Raw genomic sequence first — 24704 nt, 5'->3', positions numbered from 1 at the left:
TCTTCCGAAGGAACAACTTAAAAAAAAAAGTTTTCAGTTTGCGCATGCGATTCACGGATCGACTCGAGCCAACGACTTCCTAACAGACTGGGCAAACTTACAGCAGCTAAAGTACATATATACACGGAAGGTGTTTGCTGTAAGGCGCACGTCTGTGAGGTGTTACATCAGATCGCGTTGACCTCGGGACGAGTCTGGGCGAAGTTCTGCCGCGTTGCGTCAAGTCTCCAGTAGGTAGTGTCGTCAGGAGGCGGGATGATAAGCGCGACGCTCGCTGGTGCTTCTACCGCGGTGTCGCCTCTGAACTGGCGCGCAGTCTTCTCGTCGTCACAGGATAACTGTGGAATTTGAGCGGTGACCGTAACAATATATGGCCGAGAAATGAAGATAAAGGTGTAATGCAAGTCCCTTAAGTATATCTAAGGGATAAAAGGGCTGGCAGAGGAAGGGGGGAGAGAGGGAGAACAATTTTCTAAATAAACATGAATAAACGAAATTATTACTCACTTCAAAATAACTGCTTGATTTTAACTAAAACTAATTAATCATTTGCAAAACATAAAATTTACCAAACTGTTTAAATTTGTAAAAATTTAAATATATTTTAATGTATAAACTCACTGATATATTTTTCTAATTAAATATATGGTCTAATATATTTATAAAGGTTACATTTGCATATAAAATAGTGTTACGAGCATACTAGAGATAGGGCCGCGAGGCAAGCCAGTGGGCTTGCTAGCGGTTAGTTGGTCCGTTGGCTCCAAGGGTAAGGTGCGGTCCATTAGCACGACATATTGCTTATCGGCTTAGCTGCGGCGTCTGGCTACCACCTCCGAAAAAACTTCCCTTCTTCCATCCCTTCTGGATGATTCTGCGAGCTCCCAGAAAACCGCCGAAGTGGAGTGGCGTAACTAGAACGCCAGTGTTCTGGGAGCTTCGGGTGTCAAGTCCAACTTGATGACGCGACACTTCAAAGGGTTTTGCGATATTATTCCATAAGGGGGGCTGTAGGGCATAAAACCAGTAACGCTAGTCTCCGAGGCAGTGAAGTGAAGTGAAGAGGGCGGGTGACCCCCCCTTGGCGAGCGATGGTGGACGACGAGCGACGAGCCTCGTGTGCGGAGACTGGTGCATCGGGACTGTGCCGTGTGCGACGGACGAGTGAACGTGCGAGGCAGTGCGCTGGGACAGAGGTGCGAGGTAAGAGACGAGCAGTAGAGAGCCACTGTCGAGCTGAGCTCCAGTGGGGAGAGTGAACTGACGACCAAACGAAAGAGTGATTAATCTGTGGGCATTAATTTTCAGCATTTTAATTTAAATAACTGTGTAAATAGTTCGAAAAAATAAAACAATAATACTGAAATAATACTTAATGCATTGTTACGAGTGGGAAAACAGGTTCGAAATTGATAGCCCAATTATTTAACTAAACAGCACAAAAAAATATTTTTTGACAGTTAAATTATTAAATTGATATTTCGTTTTCACATCAAGTCTATTTGACATTCACAAGTAACATTGTAAGAAGTAAAAAACAAACTAACATTGTATTGTAACTAACTACACTGTAAGAACTAACCTCTAGCTGGTTGTAACGACATAACCTTCGCGCACCATTAAGTTTACAATCAATGAAACTCCAAAAAAGAAAATAATAACACAAGAAATATTACGTTACGAAATAGCATCTAAATTACTGGATTTCGTATGTTCATTTGCACATGTTGAATAATTGAGTTTTCACACTGACAGAAAAAGAAAAAACTCAAAAGCTTTACGCTGCAGAAAGCACTGTTTCGCATCCTAGCTCCGTACAACAAACACACCATGCCGCAACTGTCGGCTCGTGAGCGGGAGAACGCGACGAGTGCTGCTATCTGTGCCGGAACGCACGAACCACTACTTCCAGCGGCGTGTTGCGTCGTGTCCGCGAGTGTTCGCAATCGGCAGCTGGCTTCGCCGCAGGGTCGGGCCGCTCTTGCGAGAGACGTATTTACAGCGGTGACGCAAACCACGCATGAATCAAACATGAGGCACGCAGATAAAGATTCGTGTCGAAGACGTTTCGTCAGCAATCCCTGTGCGTGGAGCGCGAATTTCAAAGGAATTGCAGAATTAAGGGGCATGGATATAAACAAAACAATGACCTATTATAAAAAAAAGTTTTTTTTTAAATTAAACTTCATTGGGCGTGAAGAGAGTGAAACTTCAAGGCCGAATTGTAATGCAAAGTGTTCGTGAAATATTGTTGTGTCACGTTTCTGACGCGAAAAGAACAGAGAATAGGTACTTGGCCAAAGAGATATGAAGAGAGCACTATGCTATATAATTTGTGGGCTCGAATACGTTCTCCTCTTTGTGAAATAAATAGTTCCCCCCCCCCCCAAAAAAAGAAGAGAGAATTATGAACGAAAGAATCAGACAGTGTACGCATGCGCTTGTTTCAGAAAATAGATATACAGTCACTCGCGTTCCTCCTTGTTCAACCAGCAGCGTAGAGGGAGCTGTTGAGACATTCCTTGCATTTTCCGCATAGATAGTGCTACCTGTCATGGGTTTCATATTTCGTTCAGAGATCTGGCGTGTTCCAAATGGCAGAATTGTTTGAAGAAACTGTAGCACGCACTCTTATTATTTCATTTACGGTGCATTTCATCAGTTGAGTATTGTTTATTCTTAATTAATCACTATTAGAAGACTTTCCTCTTTTCCCTCTATGCTGTTTTAGCCTTTATGATATACTTACGAGTCAGGTTTAAATTGCCAAAGAATGTTTCACTTCTATAATGTGCAAAAGAGTTACACGCGCTTTTTTTTTTTTTATTTCGACTTCTGAACAGACGCTATGGTATAAATAAGTATCAGCTGTTGTCGCTCTCCTGCCCATGAACTAACTATCTGTATGTAAGAAAACATGTCGATCCGTTGCTCCAGATCTTAAGGGCTCCGCCTGCCCGGGAAAAAAAAGGTATGCAGAGCTTCAGAGTAAACAACGCGATTTAAAAACTACTCAAGATATCCGAGTGGGGTCTGCTTACGAAAAGCATTTAAGAGTTCGCCTAGGACCGAAAAGTACTTTTGATTTCGGATTAAGTTCTTAAACTGTATCTTCAGAAGAGTTAAAATTGCTAAAACGCATGTTTTCAGAGTAATTTCAAGGCGTAAAACAACCAGTACAGATTCTTGAAAGCACTTAAGGGACTTGCATTACACTTTTATCTTCATTTCTCCGCCATATAACGTTAAGGTCACCGCTCGAATTCCACAGTTATCCTGTGACTACGAGAAGACTGCACGTCAGTTCAGAGCCTTGCGCCTAGAGGCTATACTACGCTAGAAATACCAGCGAGCGTCGCGCTTATCATCCTGCCTCACTAACACACATACACCTCTGACGAGGCGGGCCCCTAAGTCCCTGGGGGGGGGGGGAGATGGTCTTTGTTCTACCTTTGAATATATATATATATATATATATATGTGTGTGTGTGTGTGTGTGTGTGTGTGTGTGTGTGTGTGTGTACACACACACACACACACACACACAAAGGTTCTACTTATCCCCCTTTCTCTCGCAAACCTTTCCGCGGACGAGAACAAACAATCCAGTCCGACTTCCAAAGAATCTCCCCCGGAGACAGACCACGCCATCTTATTGTCCTTCCGTGTCTCTTTTTTTTCTCTCTCTCTCCCCGGCACAGCCGGAGGAACGTGAACGCGAGCGGTGGTCGCCCCCGCACGTTAGATAACAAAAGAAGAACAAGGAGAATAAAAGAAAGAAAAACCCGAGCAACGTCGCTGTGGAATAAAAAATAACCGGACCATTAATCACGACCCGTGACGTCACGACGACGACGACGACGACGAGCGGGGCGCATCACGACGCGACGGCGAAATTGTGACTCCGGTCACGAGTCGCCCCACATTCCTCGGGCCGGCGGCTGCTCGGCGTTATTACAGACCTGCGGGAGGGTCTCACACAGGCAGGCCGCTCCCTGCCCGGGCTCACACACACGCCTGTGCTTTCTGACGTGAACACGTCTTTAAAACTGCTTCCGCGGTGGGAGGCGATTAAAAAAAAAAAAAATTGGTTGTCTGTAAAGTCGGTTTACGGACGATAGTTCAAACGTGACAAACGTCATAACAAAACACTGATGAAACGATTGCATTGCTTTTACGAATAAAATTTAATCATTTTTTATTGAATGATCACTATTTTGTATGGATACAAAGAAGGAAATCTACAATTTAATTGATAAATTTACTTTTATTTGTACTCATTAATTAAAAATATGTCTATTACTTTAACGAAGAGATTATTTTAACTATAACTTTTATACATGTTTGCTATTTAACTTATTCCAATCTGTGTTATTCTGTTAAGGATAGGACGATGATAGGAAAAGTAGGAAACGAATTGGGAGTGTTTCAAGTTTAATGTGCCTCGAAAAAAGTCAAATCGATGGTTGTTCCAATCGAGTGGAAGAGAGATAGATGCGGCGCAAGCGTACAATGAGCGTAACGGGACACAGCGCAACGGGACAATGTGCGTAACGGGACACTTTTTTCGTGCGTGCAGCCGGCGTTCATCGATTTATTAGATGTTGTCACGTCAAAAAAAAAAAACACAAATGATAACAAAATCGGGGGATACAGTGTGGTGTTGCAGCTACATATCTATCATTTCCATCCAAAAAATTTAAACACCCCGCTGGATAGCTAAAGGATCAAAGAATTATTTTACGCTGAGTGGGGACTGTGACGCATCTAGCGGGGTGAAGGGGGACGCGCCGCCATTTTGAGGTCATTTTGATGCGTTTCGAGAATTCCATTTAGTATAACTTTTGATTCGGAGAAGCTAAGACGTTCGTTTCAGTTTCAATCGTCAGCTCTCTTAAAAAATCTATCGATCGCATATATAAAACATTAGTGTAAAATAGTTACAGTAATATATATATATATATATATATATATATATATATATATATATATATATATATATATGGTGTTAAAACAAAAAATAAAAATATACACTGTCGACCTATACGCAACATGTTCAAACATGATTATAACATACATAAAAAAGCGTATTTTATATTTTGTATCGAAAATATTACCTGTTACGTACACGAATTCACGTTACAACACACGGCCGTGTCCATGACACCGCCATACCCCATTTTTTTTTCTTTTTGTAAATGAAACAGAAACATTAATGTAAAATTGCAGATACTTTTTTTTTTTATATTTGTACATTCACACAAAAACAAACTGCATCGCTACTAACTAGTGTTCGCAGTAATACCCGGCCATTTGTGCATTGTGTTGTCCCAGCACCTACACTAGTTAAACGTTATTTGTAAACGGTTCCCTGAATAGCTTACAGTATTAACTGCGCACATTAATAAGAATGACACAACAAAATAAAGTCAAATTGTTGTACATTCGATTATCTTTCCCAAGGTTTGAAAAATATATATTATATATACTTGAATAAAACATCAATTAAAATATATAAATTATGCGCCAATTTTAGCAAGAAATGCTCAGTATTTCGTACATGCAAAAATAACCATAGCCATGAGTTGTACAAATTGACGAAATTTTCATTGTGGTATCACAATATATTTATTTATTTATTTATTTATTTATTTATTTATCGTCTTTATTGGTGGCGAAGTTAAGGCGTGGTACGCCTTTTCTTACACTTTACCACTTTTATGCAATTACATAAAATAGTGGAATATTAAAAAAATCAAGAATGATATAATCAGATGTTGACTAAATATTTAGAGAACAAATTAAAAATTTTAACTTAATGTTCAGATATTAACTATTACAAAAGATTCGACCATAACTAATTTAAAGTAATTAAGAAATTCTGGATTTTAGTTATTAAGCTATTCGTTTAGGATAGTTTAGTGTTGTAGGTTTATGAAGTATATTTCTTGGCAAAAGAAAAAAAAATTGTTTACTGTGCACCTCGTAGACATGCTGCATAACTGTTCCGTCGTCTCGGCGACGGTGTGGAAATGAAACCGCAGGGCAGGTGCCGGCCCTGAAAGGACGTGACGTCTTGATGACATCCGTGTTGCCGCCTGAAGGGGGGGGGGGGGGACCACGTCAGCCCCGCTCTCGGAGGAAGAGAGTTGGGCAACGCAGAGGTCGCCCGGGAGAGGTCAGTCGAAGGTCAAGCCAGCGCTCACCGACGGCTGTCCGCGACCTCGCGTCAGGGACGTCGGAACAGGGGGGGGGGGGGGCAGCAGGGGCGAGTTGCCCCCGTGCTGTTATGCATGGGGGGGGGGGGGCGAGAGTATCATTTCGCCCCCCTCCTTTTCCCAGAATAAATGTTTGGTCCTAGTAGTATTTTTCTCAACAAGTATGTAGTTACAAACGTTGCATTGGTGAGATCACATTGATCAGAAAATCAAATTTATGATTGTCAATATACTGTAAAATGATTGCAAATTCCTAGATGGTATTTTATTTAAATTGTACTACATCTACTGTCAGAGTAGTATTTAATACATACTACGTCATCAAATTCTTGGAATGGTATACTATTTAATATTTTGGTTCGGATTCTCATTAAATAGCACAATTTTGCATCTAAAATTCCAAATTTTTCCGGGGGGCTCTAGAACTGAGGTAAGTATGATACATCTTTTACCCCCCCCCCCCGCCCCCCCCCCAACTCATGAAAACGTTCCGACGTCCCTGCTTCACCTTCACATCCGTCCGAGGAAGGTTTGGGAACCTTCTTTTCACAGACGAGAGAACCAAACGTCCGATCGTTAGGGACTGGAAAAAATTACGCAGTTTCGATGACCTTCAGGATAGGCTACACAGTCCTCAGTATATTCGGGAGAAATAACGCCTGTTCATTGGCTGCTGACTTGTGAGTCGTCTCAACTAGTTTGGTTGAGTATTTCTTATTGGCCCAGAGTCGTTCAGATGAACATTGAACCAATAACAAAAGCAGCGTAAAGGTAGATGCCTTTGAATGTTAGCGTATTGCGAAATGAATCCGCGAATTTTTCCGCTCTCTACCGATCGTGCATCTTCGGTTTTTTTTTTTTTTGTTCATTGTAAATAAATATGGCGGTTTTGATAAAAGGATACTAATGGTCAATTAGGTTAGGTTAGCTACATTATAAATACTTTAAAACATTGTGGACGGTTGATTTGGTTAGGATAGCTACATTAATGATACGGAAAAATAACATGAACTTCGGGTTTTGGCTCTCTCGTCTGTGAAAAGAAGGCTTCCCAGGAAGATGAGGGGAGGGGAGAACAAGAAGCCACCTGGGAAAAAAAAACTAAAAGTCAGTCATGGGGACAGTCAACAGAAGTGAAAACTTTAAATTTTGTTTTTAAATGTGTAATATGAAATCTACGTCAAATGTACGCAAGAAAATGATTTTGGTATTATATCACTAGCATGTCGGTGATGTGAACCCATAAGTTTTGCCCCTACCAATAATAACTTTAAAACTAAAATAAATAAAGTCTTTTTCATTGAAAAAATAAAAAAAATTATTAACTTAGATCTACAAATAATCAACATTATCTCTAATAAATCAATAACCTGACATTTGAAGAAATTCACATCGTAAATAAATAAACAAAAGAAAAAAACATAACCACAACTTAACTACCTACTAAAAAAATATCCAATACTCGCAATATGTACCACACAGTAACGTTAAAATTTCCTTGGAAAATAAAGATAAAATTAAAAACTCGTATCTTTAAAAATGGAATAAATCAAGTTTTATCCTTGAAATATAAAAAAAAATTAACACGTCACGTGACCATGTCGATGACGAATTGCATGAATTTACTCCCTATCCAAACTTTTCTATAGAAGTTTTCACTTCAATAATTGACGAACATAACCGCGCCCTTAGGCCTATTTCACACCTACCCGACACCCGGGTAAAACTACGCCGTGTTCACGTTTGTGAGCAGGAGAAGCAGCGTATAAGAAATTTCATACTTGGCCGACAAATTAGACACTGCCGAGGATTGGACAAAAATTTCGCGTGGAAAAAAAACTCTTTCGGCTAGACCAATTTGTTGTTCATAAATATTTAGTGAACAAATTTAAGGAAATTTTATTAAAATCTATGAACAATTTTTTTATATATCGCAGGGTCATTGTTGCACATGTAATCAAAAATAAATAAATATTTAAAAAATAAATAAGCGTGCAGAACTATTGAAATATGTCCGTTGTGAATCCACTAAGAATACTGTGGCGATTTTTGCTTCAAATAGCATCTAACAAACGTTACACTTTGTTCGCGCTGAGGAAATACTTTTTTTTTTGAAAGCGTAGCAAGAATGACAAGCGCTACATTTTTTTTAATGCGTATTATTGTAATAACATACATTTTCATCATTACTCGTCCGTTCAGGGAAGATGTGGACGAGAAGGAAAGACGTACATACATACATAGATTCCAACATTTTTAAAAGTTTCAATAGGCTCTAAACGGCAGTGTCATAAAGAACAGTGTTGTAGAAGAGGCAGGCGACTATAGCTTCCGTAGTTCATTCTCTAGCACTGTTCCGTAACAGGTCGTGGTGATAAACAAGGTTCAAATGACAAATCTAAAACGTAAACGGCACCATAAACAGCACGACAGGGTGTTGGGAGGTTAAAAGAAGGTTTGTAAAAAGGGGGGGGGGGGGGGGGGTAATCCTCCTCGTTTTTACTGAACAGACCCCGTTAACAACGCGAGGCGTGGAAACCAGTCACTAAAAAAAGAGATGGTTAAGAAGTCGGGTGAAAAATTACCAGCAGTATTATGGTACGCACTAGACATGTCAACTAGGCCATACTGAGACGGCACTGTTAGGTTCGTAGGGCTTATCCTACACTCGTCTACACCGAACTACGTAACCCAGCTCGCGAGACATTTGGCCCGCATAGTATCTAATAGCGTGGCTCATCCTAGTTTTCTGTGTGCATTGCAGGGCCGGCGCCAGGCCCATGCGGCACATGCGGCCGCATGTGGCGCCACGCGGGCAGTGGCGCCAACGGAGCTATCGGGAAAAAAAATACAAAAAAATTTAATTTATTTGAGCAAAATAGTTTTATAAATAAATAAACGCCATGAACATGATTATAATTTTATAAAAGATAGAGTGTTTCTGTTTGCTAATACAGCAATATGCGAGCATCGGTGGTGATGACTTGATGTAAGTTTTTGGACATACGCCATTGCTGAGAACTTTTTCTGTTGAAGAAAAACTAATAAATAAAATAAATAAAAATACACAAGAAAGACAAAAAACACACAAAATTAAGCAAACAATTGCTGTTGTCAACAAGAATATAAACACCACAAAATATTCCGAAACAGAAATATGGTCAACAAACAAAGAAAAAACAAAGAAAAAAGTACTAAGTGAACAAAAAATCTCAAAAATGATGACAACACAAAAATATTGAAACCAAAATAATTCAGCACAACAGTTAAAACGAGACAAAAACACGACAAAACGAAAAGACAAATATATATATATATATATATATATATATATATATATATATATATATATATATATTTTATTTTTTATTTAAGACAAATATATATATATATATATATATATATATATTTTATTTTTTATTTTTTTTTGTCTTTTCGTTTTGTCGTGTTTTTGTCTCGTTTTAACTGTTGTGCTGAATTATTTTGGTTTCAATATTTTTGTGTTGTCATCATTTGTGTGTTTTTTTGTTCACTTAATACTTTTTTCTTTGTTTTTTCTTTGTTTGTTGACCATATTTCTGTTTCGGAATATTTTGTGGTGTTTATATTCTTGTTGACAACAGCAATTGTTTGCTTAATTTTGTGTGTTTTTTGTCTTTCCTGTGTATTTTTATTTATTTTATTTATTAGTTTTTCTTCAACAGAAAAAGTTCTCAGCAATGGCGTATGTCCAAAAACTTACATCAAGTCATGCACTCCCATTGCACAAATCTTTTAAAGATAACATCGGTGGTGATGCGATGGCGATGACATGTGGTGGTGGTGCGCGCCGCGCGGTGCTTCCCTGCTTTCCTGTCACAACGTGAAGCCCTCCCCACCCTCCTCCCGCTGCCCCCGACCCCTGGTAAGTGCCTGCTCACTGCACCGCTCAGTCTCAGTGCTAGTGCTATCTGTCAACTCGACAAGTGCATGCACACGCCACTGTCCAGTTTGATATTATTATTGTGGTGGTATCATGGCGGACAAGAAGAAACCTACGGGTACTTTTTATAGAAAAAGAAAAAAGGACATGGAAAGAGAAAACGAAAAACAGGCGAAAGCAATGAGTAAATTTTTTGTTAGATCTGAAGTTGGCTCTTCCGTAGAGTCTGAGTCTCATAAGAACGACACCGCAGAACAACAAACAATGCAGGTAAGAGAGCAATTATTATATTTATCTGTACTTTTAAACTAAACGAAAAATTAAGTTTTCTCCATCTTACTTACAAATTTTCTCAACTTTTGTTGTGCATTTTCTATGGGATGATTTAGTATCCAACATTTGTTACATGTGTTTCAGGATTATGATTCCGAGGAAACTTTGGTTATTCCATTACCCAAATCATCTAGACCAACTGTTCAAATTGAATCTGAGAACATCGAACAACATCCACTGCAGGTAAATTTGAATATATTTTAGGTGCTTTTTGTTCAATTGTTTCTATATTTGGTAAGTAGCCGATCATGAAATCGTAGCTTATAGCACACAATTAAGGGAGGATGAACAAAAATTATTTTTTTAAAAATTCGTTTTTAACTTTATTATTAATGTTAATCCAAATCAAAAAACGATGTAAAAAAATCACAACAATTTTTATATTATTACACATACTTAAAGTGCTGATTTTGACCCTCTCGGTTTCCGACTAGACTTCTAACAAACATTTACAAACAGCTGTTTTAATAGAGTGGCGGGGGTTTTTGTTTTGTTATTGTGTAGCGCGGGCGAGATGACTGACTTCCCTCCCTGATCGCGAGCAAAGCCTAAAATTGATCCTAACCATATACTTTTTTTATTTGTAGTTTTACAAGTTACGAATTACGTGCGTTCCCTTGCGTTCCGGCACTCTTGGGAGGTAAGGGAACGCCGTTATGTTGCGTTCCCACTGAAATTAACCACTGTGTTGATGTGTTTTCAGGATTTTCATCTCAAGGAAAACAGGAACGATCTTGACGACTGTGGAGAATGGCCGGCTAAAATCACCGATGACACCCGTCAAGTTCTCGTCGAGAAAGGCCCTGTGCAGGTTAAACATTTTAAATTTCCTGTTGACCATAAATCTGGCAGACGCTTCACAGTTGCCAATTATAAACAAAAATTGTCAAATGGAGAAGAAATCGACAGAGAATGGCTCGTGTACTCAAAATCGAAAAATTCAGTATTTTGTTTCTTTTGTAAACTCTTCAGTAATGAAGTTATATCTGTTTCTGGAACAGAGGGTTACTCTGATTGGCAAAACATGTCAACATTCTTACGCCAACACGAAAAGTCACCTCATCATATAACAGCTGCCATTTCTTATCGAGAACTTTCCCAGAGATTGAAGTCAGGGAAAACCATTGACGACGAAAACCAACGCATCATTAAATCAGAAACAGAGCATTGGTATGAAGTTTTGAAGCGACTTCTTACTATAGTGCAGTTCCTTGGAGCTCAAGGATTAGCTTTTCGTGGCACTAATGATAAGATTTTCCAAGAAAATAACGGAAACTTTTTGAAACTAGTGGAGCACATTTCCAGATTTGACGCTGTTCTCTCTGAACATCTTCGCAGGATAACTTCGAAAGAAACTCATGTACACTATTTAAGCAAAGAGATACAAAATGAGTTCATAGATGTACTTGCTCGTAAAGTTAATGAATTCATCTTAAGTGAATTGCATAAAGCTACCTACTATTCCATCATTCTTGACTGTACACCTGACGTTAGCCACCAAGAACAGATGACTCTAGTAGTCAGATTTGTTCACGCTATACCAGGAGAAAACGCAATAATCAAAGAATACTTCCTTGGGTTTCTGCAAGCGTTTGATACATCTGGAAAAGGACTAACAGCTCTTTTGTTGGATGAGTTGTCAAAAAGAGGAATATCTTTAAACAACATGCGAGGCCAGGGGTATGATAACGGGTCTAACATGAAGGGAAAACATGTTGGGGTTCAAAAAAGGATCCTAGACCTCAACCCAAGAGCCTTCTTTGTCCCTTGTGGAAGTCACTCACTAAACCTAGTAGTAAACGACGCTGCTCTTTCCTGTACTGTAGCCGTGAACTTTTTCAGTAACGTTCAAGAGATTTATAACTATTTTTCGGCATCCATCCATAGATGGGACATATTGAAACATCACGTAACAAATTTAACAGTAAAACCTTTAAGTGAAACCCGATGGGAAAGTAGGATTGACGCTCTTGAACCTCTACGCTACCATATTGATGAAATATACGACGCTGTTTACGCAGCCTCTACTGATGCCAAGATTGATGTTTTTGGAAAAAATACAGCCACTGGTATTGCCAAAAAAATAACAGATTTTCGGTTCCTTTGTTGCTTGATCACATGGTATGAGGTTTTGTTCAAAATAAATTTGGTAAGCAAAACCCTTCAGGCAAAAGAAGTCAACCTGCAGAGTGCCATGACCCTAATTGAAAGCGTAAAGTCGTTTTTGATCAAAATGAGAACAGAAAATGGATTTAATAATGTTGTTACAGACGCAAAGGAGTTGGCTGATAAACTCGGAATCAGCTCTGAGTTTCCTAATGAAACGGTAGTAAGGGCAAGAAAGGTTAAACGTCAATTTTTGTATGAAGGTGTCGACGAACCAATTAAGACAGAGACAGGAAAAGATTCTTTCAAAATAAATTTCTTTTTTGTGATTCTCGATACAGCCATCAGTTCATTGTCCGAGAGATTTGATCTTATGCACAACCATAGCCAACATTTCCAATTTCTTTATGACTTGAAAAAATTAGAAAATGGTGAAGAAAAAACTATCAAAGGAAATTGTCAACGTTTGAGCGAAGTACTGACAGCAGGTGATGAAAGAGACATTAACGCAGAAGATCTTTTTAAGGAAATATCAATATTAATTCCAATGTTGTCACAAGAAGAGAGCTCCCCTCACACAACACTGAGCTATCTCACAACAAACAGATTAATAGACATATTTCCAAATGTTTTCATCGCGTTGAGGATTCTACTAACATTACCAATATCAGTGGCCAGTGGAGAAAGGAGCTTCTCAAAACTAAAAAGAATAAAAAACTACCTTCGATCTAGCATTTCACAAGAACGTCTTAGTGGTCTTGCCACATTGGCCATTGAAAATGAAATATTGAACACAATAGATACAGATACGATTTTAAAGGATTTTGCAAAAGCTAAATCAAGAAAGAAAGGTTTTCTGAAGTAGAACACTGCTGATGAACGAGTGTAGTTAGGAAGTTATGAGTATGTTGATGATGATGACCTTATTAATTGTTTTGTTATTGACTTTTCAAGAAACTGTAAATAAAATAAGATAGTTGTATCATAAATTTTTAGTCTTTATTTCCTTCGTTTTTATTACTACAGTAGGCTAGTGTGTATAAGTATATATATATATGTGCGTTTGCACCAATATATGAAGTCACTAATATGTGTGTGTATATATATATATATATATATATATATATATATATATATATTGGCGCCAAATCCAGATCTCGCATGTGCCGAAAAAACTCCTTGCACCGGCCCTGGTGCATTGTAATGGTAAATTATAATGAACCGTTTCTGCCATTAGCGCTGTTATTGTCTCGGCGTGCTCTGTTGCCAGATATAGGCCATAGAACACAACAGTTTTAACAAAACTTTTAATGCATTGGAAATTTTTTAAAATGTCTTTTTAACACCGTATTCTGCAGATGAAAATCTGAAGGGAAAAAAAAAGAATTTTGAAAATACATTTTCTTCTTGTATTTCATCAAAGTAAATCATCTGATAATATTATTCTATTTCTTCTTCTAAGGATATGGAACTTCAATACGCCATATTTATTCAACAGTTTTTGCTAACAAATGTTGATTTATAATTTAATATTAAATATTTTGGCTCTGTTTGAAAATGGAACATAATTTAATGGAATGCCTTTTAATTAATAGTGGCTGTTACAAATAGTTTATGCCGTTAAATAATTGAAGTTTAGTATTGAATTATCAGAATGACTAAAACTGTAGGTACTAATAATAGACACAATTGTTATGGTCTAAGATAAACCCTAAATAATGAAATTGAAAAAATTGAAAACGGTGTCCCATAACCCAAATTCAAGCCGAGAACTGTAGATAAGTAAGCATATTACGGGGAGTGAATTTAAAAAAAAAAATATTCAAAATTTGTGTAGTTTTTGAGTTATAGGCATTTTTCCAAACGTTTTTAAAGCACCGCCTTGCTCGAAATTATAGATACATACTGTAACTAAAATAAATAACCCTATTGTTAACAACAATTCCAAATAAAATATATTTGAGGAAAACAAATTCTTTTCACGACTTTTGCGGCAACAATTCTTAATGGCGTAACTTTTGTCTATTCACACTATAAAGAAATACTCGCTAGCTTCAAAAGTTATTTGCTTTGATTAGCCATATTTTCAAATAACTTGCAAAGGTAGCAAAGTAATTCTTTTTTACAGTAGATATTATAATTATTTTTTACAGTAGGTATTATAAGTCAAATTTACCCTACACACACACACACCTACACACACATATAGGCCTATATATATTGCCGCACAAGTCTTCCAATTTTTTTTTCTTTAAAAGTATAATATGTTTGATTTTATTTTTAATTGTTATCAATATCAAGGTTATGTATGACTGCGAAGCAAAACCGTTTAGTCACATTAATAATTTGGTGCAGGACGGGGATATAAAAAAAAAACTTTTGAAAAAACGCCCACAGCTCAAAAAAAAAACTACAAACACTTTTTGGATTTTGGTTTATGATTCAGAACCGTAATACTGGCCCATAAACTGTTTTCAGCTCAAAGTTAAGTTATAGGACAGTCTGACTGTTCGGTAATTTATAAGTTTTATACGTTTTTTATTTACTTTAAAAAATATTTTAAAGGACTAAATTTTTTGTTACGTCATTACATTCCAACACATTTTCTATATTAGCCACTGAACAGGGTTTTGAGTATTCGACATAAAACGATATCTCGCCCTCGAAGAGAGTGAAGTTGGCCATCACGACGAAAGGAGCGACAAATGAGACGTAAATACTCGAAAAACTTTCGCGTGATGACGCCATTTGTATTCCTGTCGCGCGCCGCAGCGCCACTCCTCGGCCGTTGGCGGAGGATCTGGTCCGTAAACGCGGCCCCTCTGACACGTCAACAGAATTTTTTTTAAAAAAAGAAGGAAAAAAATACTCCGTCGCGCGCTTGTCATGTAAAAGTAGCCGCGTAGCTAATATCCCTGCCACTCCGGGGCCTGACCAAAATATCGGAAGAATTTATCCTCGTGTCCGGGGATGTATTTAAGTACACCGACTCGATTCACGTTAAACACGCTGGCTAACTACGACATAAATAAAAAAAAATTTATTTCTACGCTTCACTTTGTAAAGAGCGAAAATGTGTTTTATTAACTGCCGCAAGAAAAAAAAACACGACCGTTATTCGATTTTTTTAAAGACGCCGGTAGGCCTTGAACGCGGCAGTTATGGCGCTTGTCATTTGCCAAGGTGATTTGATAAAAAAAATAACTGTGATGGTTCGGAGCCCAATTTTTTTTCGAATCTGAACATCGAATTCGAATCTCAAAGAGTACCTTAAATCTAACCCTAGAATATAATCTCCAATTCGATTCCTAAAGAGTCCTGAATCGAATCGGAATCTTCAACAATTCATCCGAATCTCCCAAAGAGTCTCTCTTATCTACCCATGGAATCGGAATGTCGAATTCAAATTCCAAAGAGTACCTCGAAACTACTCCTTGAATCCTTTACTCGCAGTCTCTTTTTGACCTTTTAACACTCGCGACGCCCTTGCGAGCTTTACATGCCGGAAACAGTATGGCGGCTGTCCTTTCACTCGAGGGGTCAAGGTGTTCTCAGGTCAGTGAGTTCGTGACCTCGATGCTTCTCTTCTGGAGGAAGAATTGCGAAAGAAAGTCGTCGGATGTTTTCGGGCGATCGCCTACTTCTGCATTGTTCGTGATGATCAGTGTATTGCAAGTTTTAGGACAATGAATGACTTGTTTATCAAGGTACATATAACAATGATGGCTTATTTATTTATGATATTTAAATAAGTATTTTAAAAGTTGGTGGGTTTGGTTCGTATGGGGAAAGGGGTTGAAGGGTCGGGAGCCAGGGAGCCATGGAGGCCATTTTGGATTACACTATTTCCGTCGGCCATATTGGAATTCATCATTTATGGCGGCCATCTTGGATGACCTCTGATCCCGGCAGCCATCTAGATTTCCACATTTTTTCTAGAGCCATCGGCCATTTTGAATTTTGACATCACGTGCACCATTTTGTTTTCTAGAACTTTCCACCGTTTTTTTGGAGTCGAGCACCCCACTCCTGTGCGTTTAATTTTTCGTTACGATAAAATCATCAAATGCTCCACCCCTGTGCGTTGCATTTTCGTTACGAAAACATAATAATTGAGTACCCCACTGTGTTGTACTTTCTGTTATGATGACATCATCGAACACCCCACTTTTCGTTAGTGACATCGTCATATTGATTTCGTTTGCTGGAGGCAGCCATCTTGTTTTCATCTGCTGGAGACCGCCATCTTGATTTAATCTGATGGCTGTTGCCATATTTGTTTCTGGGGGTGGGGGTTTTGGTTGGTTGGTGATGGGAAATCACCAGCAGCCAAACAATAAAAAAAAATAGTGCAGTGGTTATAATGAGCGGTTAATATGCTAAACGCCGCAGGGATATTTTTTACTTTTTTAAGTTAAACATTTTTGGCACGTAATTAAAAAAAAATATTAGAGTGAATTGTTACGATGCACGCGCACCATGCAACGAAATTTTTACAGGATGGTAAAAAGGCGACATACAAATAAAAATTATGTATGTGCTTTTAAATAATAGAGTTTAGTGATTGATATTGAATACTGGTCCATACAATAAAAAAAAACATTTATTTATTGCTAATATTAGTGATAGAAATTTTGTTTACAAACTTATTCAAGTGTATTTTCAAGAGTACACATTTATGTAAGTGAGGTTATTTTCCCATATTTTTAATTTACTTGCATTAGAAATTATTACATTATAATTTAAAAGTAATCAAAGACGTAGATATTATGTGCATCCGAGGTAAAGATCACGTTTTCACTTATTAAAACTTTCTCGCAGTGAAAGAAAATAACACTTTTAATCTACAATTATTCAAAGTTTCATACGCCTACGTGATAAAAAAATGATGAATCATCAAAACAGTCATGGAAATTAAATTATTTTTGATGTAAAACGACCGTGGCTATTAGGCGTTGGTTTGGAGTAACGTCGTTGCGTGCCTTGTGTAGCTTATAAACCCGGCCTAAGCAGACTGACTTCCATCTTTAGAACAGACGCCTTCTCCATAGATTACTTACTACATTCAAGGTGGCACCTCACCACCTTTCCCCACGATTATTTTCATAAATCCGGCCTGGCCCCGCCAGGTAGCGTCACTCTGTTAGGAGCCATCGGGGAAAGAAGGGATGGGAAAGGGCGCACAAACATGGCTGCGACACTGTCCAGACGCGCGCGGTAATTTAAACAAGAACGAAAACTCCCCTTTTTTTATACACACACAAACACACGCGCGCGCCCTGGCGTGGTGGCACCGCGACGCATTGCATTCCACCTCTATGGCGTTAAATACCGCCCGCGCTCCCGCTAAAGAAACTTTTTGAGAATTCCCCTACCCCATCATTTTTCGGAGGTATAAAAACAAGTTATTTTACTAAAACCACGAAACTATTTTAACAAACTCGTATCAACTACGTACAGTCATTTTACGTTTTTGGACAAGTAACGCGAATGTATATACAATAAGTATTATGCACTATGTATTTTACAATATACATACAAACACTAAACTTACAAATATTTTCGGCAGCTACAAAATATTTGGCAGAGCAAATACATTTGCACAATATTTCATGGCGGCCTATAATCGGTTTATTTGCGATCGCGTCTGCAGCAACTATACAGCTAATAGACGCGTTGATGTCCGTTAATTCTGCCGAGAAGAAAGCTGTTGGCTACAGGCGGATTTTTGTATTGGTGTCTAGTAGGAAATAAAATAAAAGCCGTTAATAGAGTTAGCCCAAAAAATAAGTATACGGGTAAAATAATTGATTTTTCTAACCTGGCTGAATGTAGTATGTTTAGGAGGGGACCAGGTTAGGTGACGACTTGAAAGCGTTTCGGATCTAAGTCTGTACGCCTGATCATACTGAGTATCAACCGAACTCAGGGAGTTTTTTTGCTTGGATGTTTGGAGATTGGACAACCATGGTATCCAGTCTTTAATCTCTAACGACTCACTCTCTCGTTATATTAAGAGTTCAAATATCCATCAGTAGAAGCCGAAAAAAAACACGTTCGAATGTCAGTAATGAGTATAATAAGTTTATTTAATTTCCTCTCAATTATTATTAGCAACTTAAAAAACATTTTCTTCAGGTTTAAATAACAATGACAATCGCCTTATCACCAACGCCTCGGTAGCGCAGTAGGCAGCGCGTAAGTCTCATAATCTTAAGGTCGTGAGTTCGATCCTCACCCGGGGCATTATTTTTTTTTTATTACTTAAAATACTTCCTCAGTGTCTGCTATTACTTTCACTAAAAACAGCAAATTATTTTACTAATTTATTTCAACTTTTAATTAGCATACAGACATTGGCAGCAGACGGTGCGCTGAAACACTGATGATGTTTTCTTAGCATCCAGTTTAGAATAGGGGGGGGGGGGAAGAACAAGAGGAAGAGAGAATTGTAAACACAGGCCGGATGTAGATCGTACAAGCGTCGTGTAATGGCGCGAGAGCGTGTGAGAATGGGAGGCACAAAGCAAGACGGAGGCATGAGAGTACCAACGGAACAAAAAAAAAAAAGGAGCGGAGGAGTATTGTGTCAACACAGCGCAGCGTTGTTTGCCCAGAGGTCTTCGAGGGAGCAATAAAGGTCCGTTCCCGGTTCGCAGGGCGTCACGCGTCGTCTGCAGGGTTTACGGCCGTACCATTGTAACGGTATGCGCGCCATTTTCGAGGCGCGTGTACCATGCACCACAACGAGACCGTTATCGTACAACTTATTCAAGCGTAATAGATTGATTTAACTAATTTAATTCAATGAAACCTACGCTCCAAATAAGAAAACTACTAAAAATCAATACCTCTTCAATGGAGAACTGTTTAAAAACTTGGGCATTTTTAACAGTGGTTTTTTTTTTTTTTTACAGTCTGGTTCCACTACTGATACAAGGATTCAAACTTAAGAGTCTAACGTAAATACTGGAAAACGATAGACTTAAGATAAATGCAAATGTGGTTAAATTGCAATAACTCGATATACGTTTGGCCAATGCCAAAACGGACATTTGAAGACTTCACATAGTCAGGCACAGTGTTCTTATTTATGCTATTTGATTTCTATGATATGCGAACAAAATGACGTATCTATTTTTTTTAAATCCCAAACTTCCTAACTGTAGTATCTATAACTTAACAAAAACTATTAAAAAAAAAAAAAACACCCAGAGCGAGTCTTTCAAGTAATTTTCAAAGACGTGCAACATCTAACCTCGGTAACGAGCAAATTCATGTGATCTAAAATTGCAAATACATTTACAATACGAAACTCGGACACGAAATTCGACGTAGAATCCTTCAAAGAAATTCCTAGCGTGATAAATATATACGCAAATTGCATTTTCAACTTCATTTCTTGACGCGAATCACACGTAGTTTCCGCACCCGCCGCTAGAATTCGTTGCCGGAGCAGCTACGTCGACTATAGAATCATGATGTCGACATGATATATAAAATACATAAATTATAGAAGTGGAAAATCTCGGTCGAGTTCGTTAATGGGCAATGTCCGACCAAACGGGTAGAAATGGGGAAGGTTTTTGGAAAACAGAAAAATCATAACTCCCTTCGTAGGCACAAAATGAAATCAGTCCAAATTTTTTATAAATTTTATAATTTTTTCTATAAAACTTTTATCTGAAACAATTTTTGAGTCCCGGTAATCCTGAATCCTGTTCACGCTCGCGCGGACACCCGGTCAACAGGACGGGAAATTTTTCTTTTAGAAAAAAAGACTGCAGGATTTACTAATTTTTGTAGGTTGAAAACTTATATATACGTATACAGTAATATATATTAAATCTAAAATAAAGCTGTAGAAAAAATTATATTTATGAAGATGAAACATTCCTTTTTATAGTTTCACCTGTCTAAAACTTGTATTTTAAGGCAAATACCTTTAAATTCGGACTTTCGGTGATTCGGACAGGGTATATGGTCTTATCTAGTCCCGAATAGCGGGACTCTTATATCCATCAGGTAAAGAAGTGATTTGTGAAAAATTACTGCAGTTATGGTGTCTATAAAATGTGATATTATATACATACACACACACACACACTTTTGGAATCTCTTGACCATTAAACGAAAAACCATTTTTTAAAAATTTCCGGAAGTCGCACCATGGTAACGGCTAAAATAGGTAGTATTTCTTCGATATCTACCTAAAATACTTTTTATCTCCAGAAGAAGAATAAATTGAGGAAGAAATTAAGTTTTCTACCAGTTTACAATTCCGATTTGCAGGGTTGGCTATGGCTCGGAGTCTCTCATGCTTACGTATAAACGACCATGATTTTCTTGCGTCGGTAACGCGTTTCGGGTCATTGCGCTTCCTGCGTTATTTGCGCAATTGATAAAAAAATAAAACGCGGCCTTAAGGCTGTTGTGGCACGGGGCCTTATAGCTGCGTTGAGCACGTGTCGTGATTCTTACGCGTACACATTCTACCTCTCCCCCAGAAAACACACTTCAACCAAAAAACCAAGCGACACCCAGCTACTGCATGCTGCTTCCACTGGCGGTGCGACGGAGGCGGTCGGCCCACAGGAATACTGATTGGCCAGTCGCGTGACGTGACGGGCATTGCTAGCAAGACGTCGCCGGCATGCCACAAGACAAGCGAGCTTCTATACGCACGCGGGCTGCCTACGTCAGCCGGCCCGTCCAAGCGAACGCTGAAGACGACACATGCTGTTTTTTCTTTCTTTTTGACGTGACAACGTCTAATAAATCGACGAACGCCTGCTTCACGCTCGAAAAAGTGTCCCGTTACGCACATCGTTCCGTTACGCTGTGTCCCGTTACGCTCATCGTACGCTTGCGCCGAATCTATCTCTCTTCCACTCGACTGTTTATAAAGTGAAGTGAAAAGTTAATGTGGTTTTCATTGCTTATTACAACAACAATTTCGGCAATAAAGGTTAATTATTCTTGAATTTTAAAAATCTGATTACTAGTATAATTTCAATTATTTATTCTTTTATTATTAAAATAAAAATGATTCAATTTTATTCATAGACTATGCAATCATTTCATCAGTGTTTTGTTATGACGTTGTCACGTTAAACTATCGTCCGTAAACCGACTTTACAGACAACCAATTTTTTTATTTTTTGGTATATTGAACAGAAATATTCATTTAAAACTACAGATATTTTGAAAATTTGTGCGTTTACGCGAAAACTCCTGTATCACTACAAAAAAAATGTTCGCAGTGATGTCCGGGCATTCTTGTTTTGTGTCGTCCCAGTTCCTCCAATATTTAAAATTATTTGTAAAAATTTTCCTTGAATACCTAGCTTTCCAGTATTGACTGCGCACACAATAAGAATGATACAACAAAATGAAGTCCATTTGTTTATTACAGATTAAATATTTTTAATAACCCCTTCAGTAATTTATACAAGTAATAGATAAATAATATTTCATTTAGAAAATCTGTTTTAGAAAAACCCCAAAAAAATGCAGACTTAAAAAAAAACCACAAATTGTTGAATTTAAAAAAATCCCATGTTTTTACCAACCCAGTCACCAAACTTTGTTTTCTTATATTCCATAACCCTCCTAGAACTAAAAAAAAAAAAAAAAAAAAAAATACTGGATAGATAATTAAAAAAAATATACGACAGTCCAATCATCCAGTTTCAAGTCCCTCCCATTTTTTTTGTAAAATTATATTATTTTACATTTAAGTTTTACATTTTTAAAGAGATGCCTGTGGGTGATTTAAATAAAAACTGTTAGGAACCATTAAAAATCAGATAAAACTCTAGTTTGGATGATTTTTCAAGAAAACAGAAATGCGTCAAAATAGCTATTATTTTTGGACTCCCCTCTTAAGGGGTCCGTCTGGTCGTATGTGTGGGATGTATTTGCTTTGGCGAGGCGGGATGATAAGCGCGACTTTCGTTGGTGCTTCTAGCGCGGTGCCGCCTCTAAGCACAAGATGTGGACTCGCGCGCACTCTTCTCGTCGTGCTCAGGGACAACTATGAGATTTGAGCAGCAACCATAAACATCAGACGACGAAGAAATTAAGATGAAGGATAGATTCAAGTCCGTCGAAAGCTTTCAAGAATCCGTACCGTTCGTTTCGTGGACAAAAGTTACTCTGAAAACACTCGTTTTGGACCATTTAAACTCTTCCAAATATACAGTTTAAAAACGAAGTATGTAAACAGAATTACTCATCCGCCAACAGACACCAATCGGTATGGACCGGAAAAATTCGCGGGTTCAATGACCTGTAGGATGAACGCCATAGTTCTACGTACACTCGGTAAAATGCCACCCACTCATTGGCTGCTGTCTTGTGAGACGTTCCAGCGAAGCAGCCTGTAATTCGATAAAGCTTTGGTTGGGTGTTTCTCATTGGTCCAGAGTCATCCAGGTGAGTTGTGAGCCAATAGCAGAGGCAGCACTAAGGTATAACGATTTGTATTTTAGCCTATCGCGAAATGAACTCGCGAATTTTTCCGGTCTGTACCAATCGGATATCTTGAGTAGTTTTCAAATCGCGTGGTTTCTTCTGAAGCTCTCTGTACGCCGTACCTGTGTGTGCCACGCCCAAGGAGAATTTTTTCATCCTCCTTGTCACGTTCCACTGATACGTTCCGATCCCCGCTTCCCCCCCCCCCCCCCACCCTCTTCCCGTCGCCTCGCAGACGAGAGTGCAAGACATTTGGCCCGCACTGAACAGTCAGCTGCCACTTGTGGGCGTCTCGGAACACTCGCTGCCTCCTCGGAGAGAGAGGAAAAAAAATCACGTGACGTCAAGAGAAGCCAACTGTGCGACGGGGCTTGCGCTGTATGTGGCAACTGCCTCCGACCACACGGATACACACATTAACTACAATGCACGGAAGACGAAAAGTCCGTACTTTTACAACAGATTCCTTTGGAAACCAGTTGCCAAGATACTACAAGAAAGATATTGAAACTTGGTACGACACATGGCTGTGGTTATTTATGCATATATGAAATACTTTTTCGAGATTATACTGAGTATTTCTGACAAAATTGGCGCATATATATTTTTTAAATTTTGATTGATGTATTCAAGCATATATTTTTTAAAAACTATGAAAAAGATAATCGAATATTCAATAAATTGACTTTATTTTGCTTTTGATAGTAAGCCGACGATACGCTTTTCTATTGGCTGATTTCTTAATGCAGAACTCCTCTCCCCTTTATGAAGGGGTCGATGTGATCATGTCACTCTACTGTTGGTGCACAGTACCGTGGAAGGGAGTTTACCAAACATTTGTTACACAATCATCAACGTCATTTAAACGTATACATGTTTGCAGTCTACCCTGGTTCAGGGTCGTCAAGGGCGTGTCGAGAGAACTGCTGTCCAATCATCAACGTGAAGCAGACACATATGTGTTTCAAGTCTACTTTGCTGCCCAATGAATCCGTGAACTATTCGTAGACACTGGAAAAAAATACCGGATTCATTTCGCGTTATGGTGGAATCCAAACACACATCTCACAATATTGCTTCACTGATTGGCTCACAGTTTATCTTTATTGACTCTGAGCCAGTGAACAACTCTTCAACCAACGAAACATCGAATCGTAGGCATCCCACTTGCGGTAGCCAATGATCAGGTGGTATTTACCCGAGTATGTAGGGGAGTGTGAAGTTTATCCTAGAGGTATTTGAAACTGCTGATTTTTCCTGTCCCTAACTATTCGCAGCTCTAGTCGTGGTAGAAAAATGAGTGGAAGCTAAATTAAGGCTGTGTATGTTTTCAAAACGTGGATGTGTTTTATTTTCACCATGGGTCGTAAAACATGTCAGACTCGTCCCCTTTAAAACTGCCCTGATATCTGTTTTCTGTAACCGACCTTTGGCTTTTCTCCGCTATCGCGGCGTTTACGCTACTTAAAAAACATCATAAAAAAACCATCTGAACGCACAATAAAGCATTAATATTATTTTCTTTTCGGAGCGCCGTCTTGTCGTAAAAGTTCAAACGAAACTAGCAAGAGTAGAACCACCAGAAAACTAAATATTACCGTTCAGATGTCAATTCGTGGAACCTGTAGGCTATACAGCGCAAGTCTGCC

At 38.5% G+C, this 24704-nt stretch overlaps 1 protein-coding gene and 1 non-coding gene across 2 annotated transcripts in view; one reads left to right on the top strand and one right to left on the bottom strand.

Moving 5' to 3' along the window:
- The window catches only part of LOC134537600 (breast cancer anti-estrogen resistance protein 3 homolog), a 177637-nt gene that overhangs the window by 108397 nt on the left and 44536 nt on the right, over nucleotides 1-24704 (bottom strand). The gene's annotated exons all lie outside the window — the stretch shown is intronic.
- Nucleotides 18753-18825, top strand: Trnam-cau (transfer RNA methionine (anticodon CAU)). The gene has a single exon. It is a non-coding gene; the product is annotated as a tRNA-Met (tRNA).

Source organism: Bacillus rossius, chromosome 12 (assembly GCF_032445375.1).
Source record: "Bacillus rossius redtenbacheri isolate Brsri chromosome 12, Brsri_v3, whole genome shotgun sequence".
Taxonomy (NCBI): domain Eukaryota; kingdom Metazoa; phylum Arthropoda; class Insecta; order Phasmatodea; family Bacillidae; genus Bacillus; species Bacillus rossius.
The sequence above is the reverse complement of the archived record's forward strand: the minus strand, read 5'-3'. Positions and strand labels throughout refer to the sequence as shown.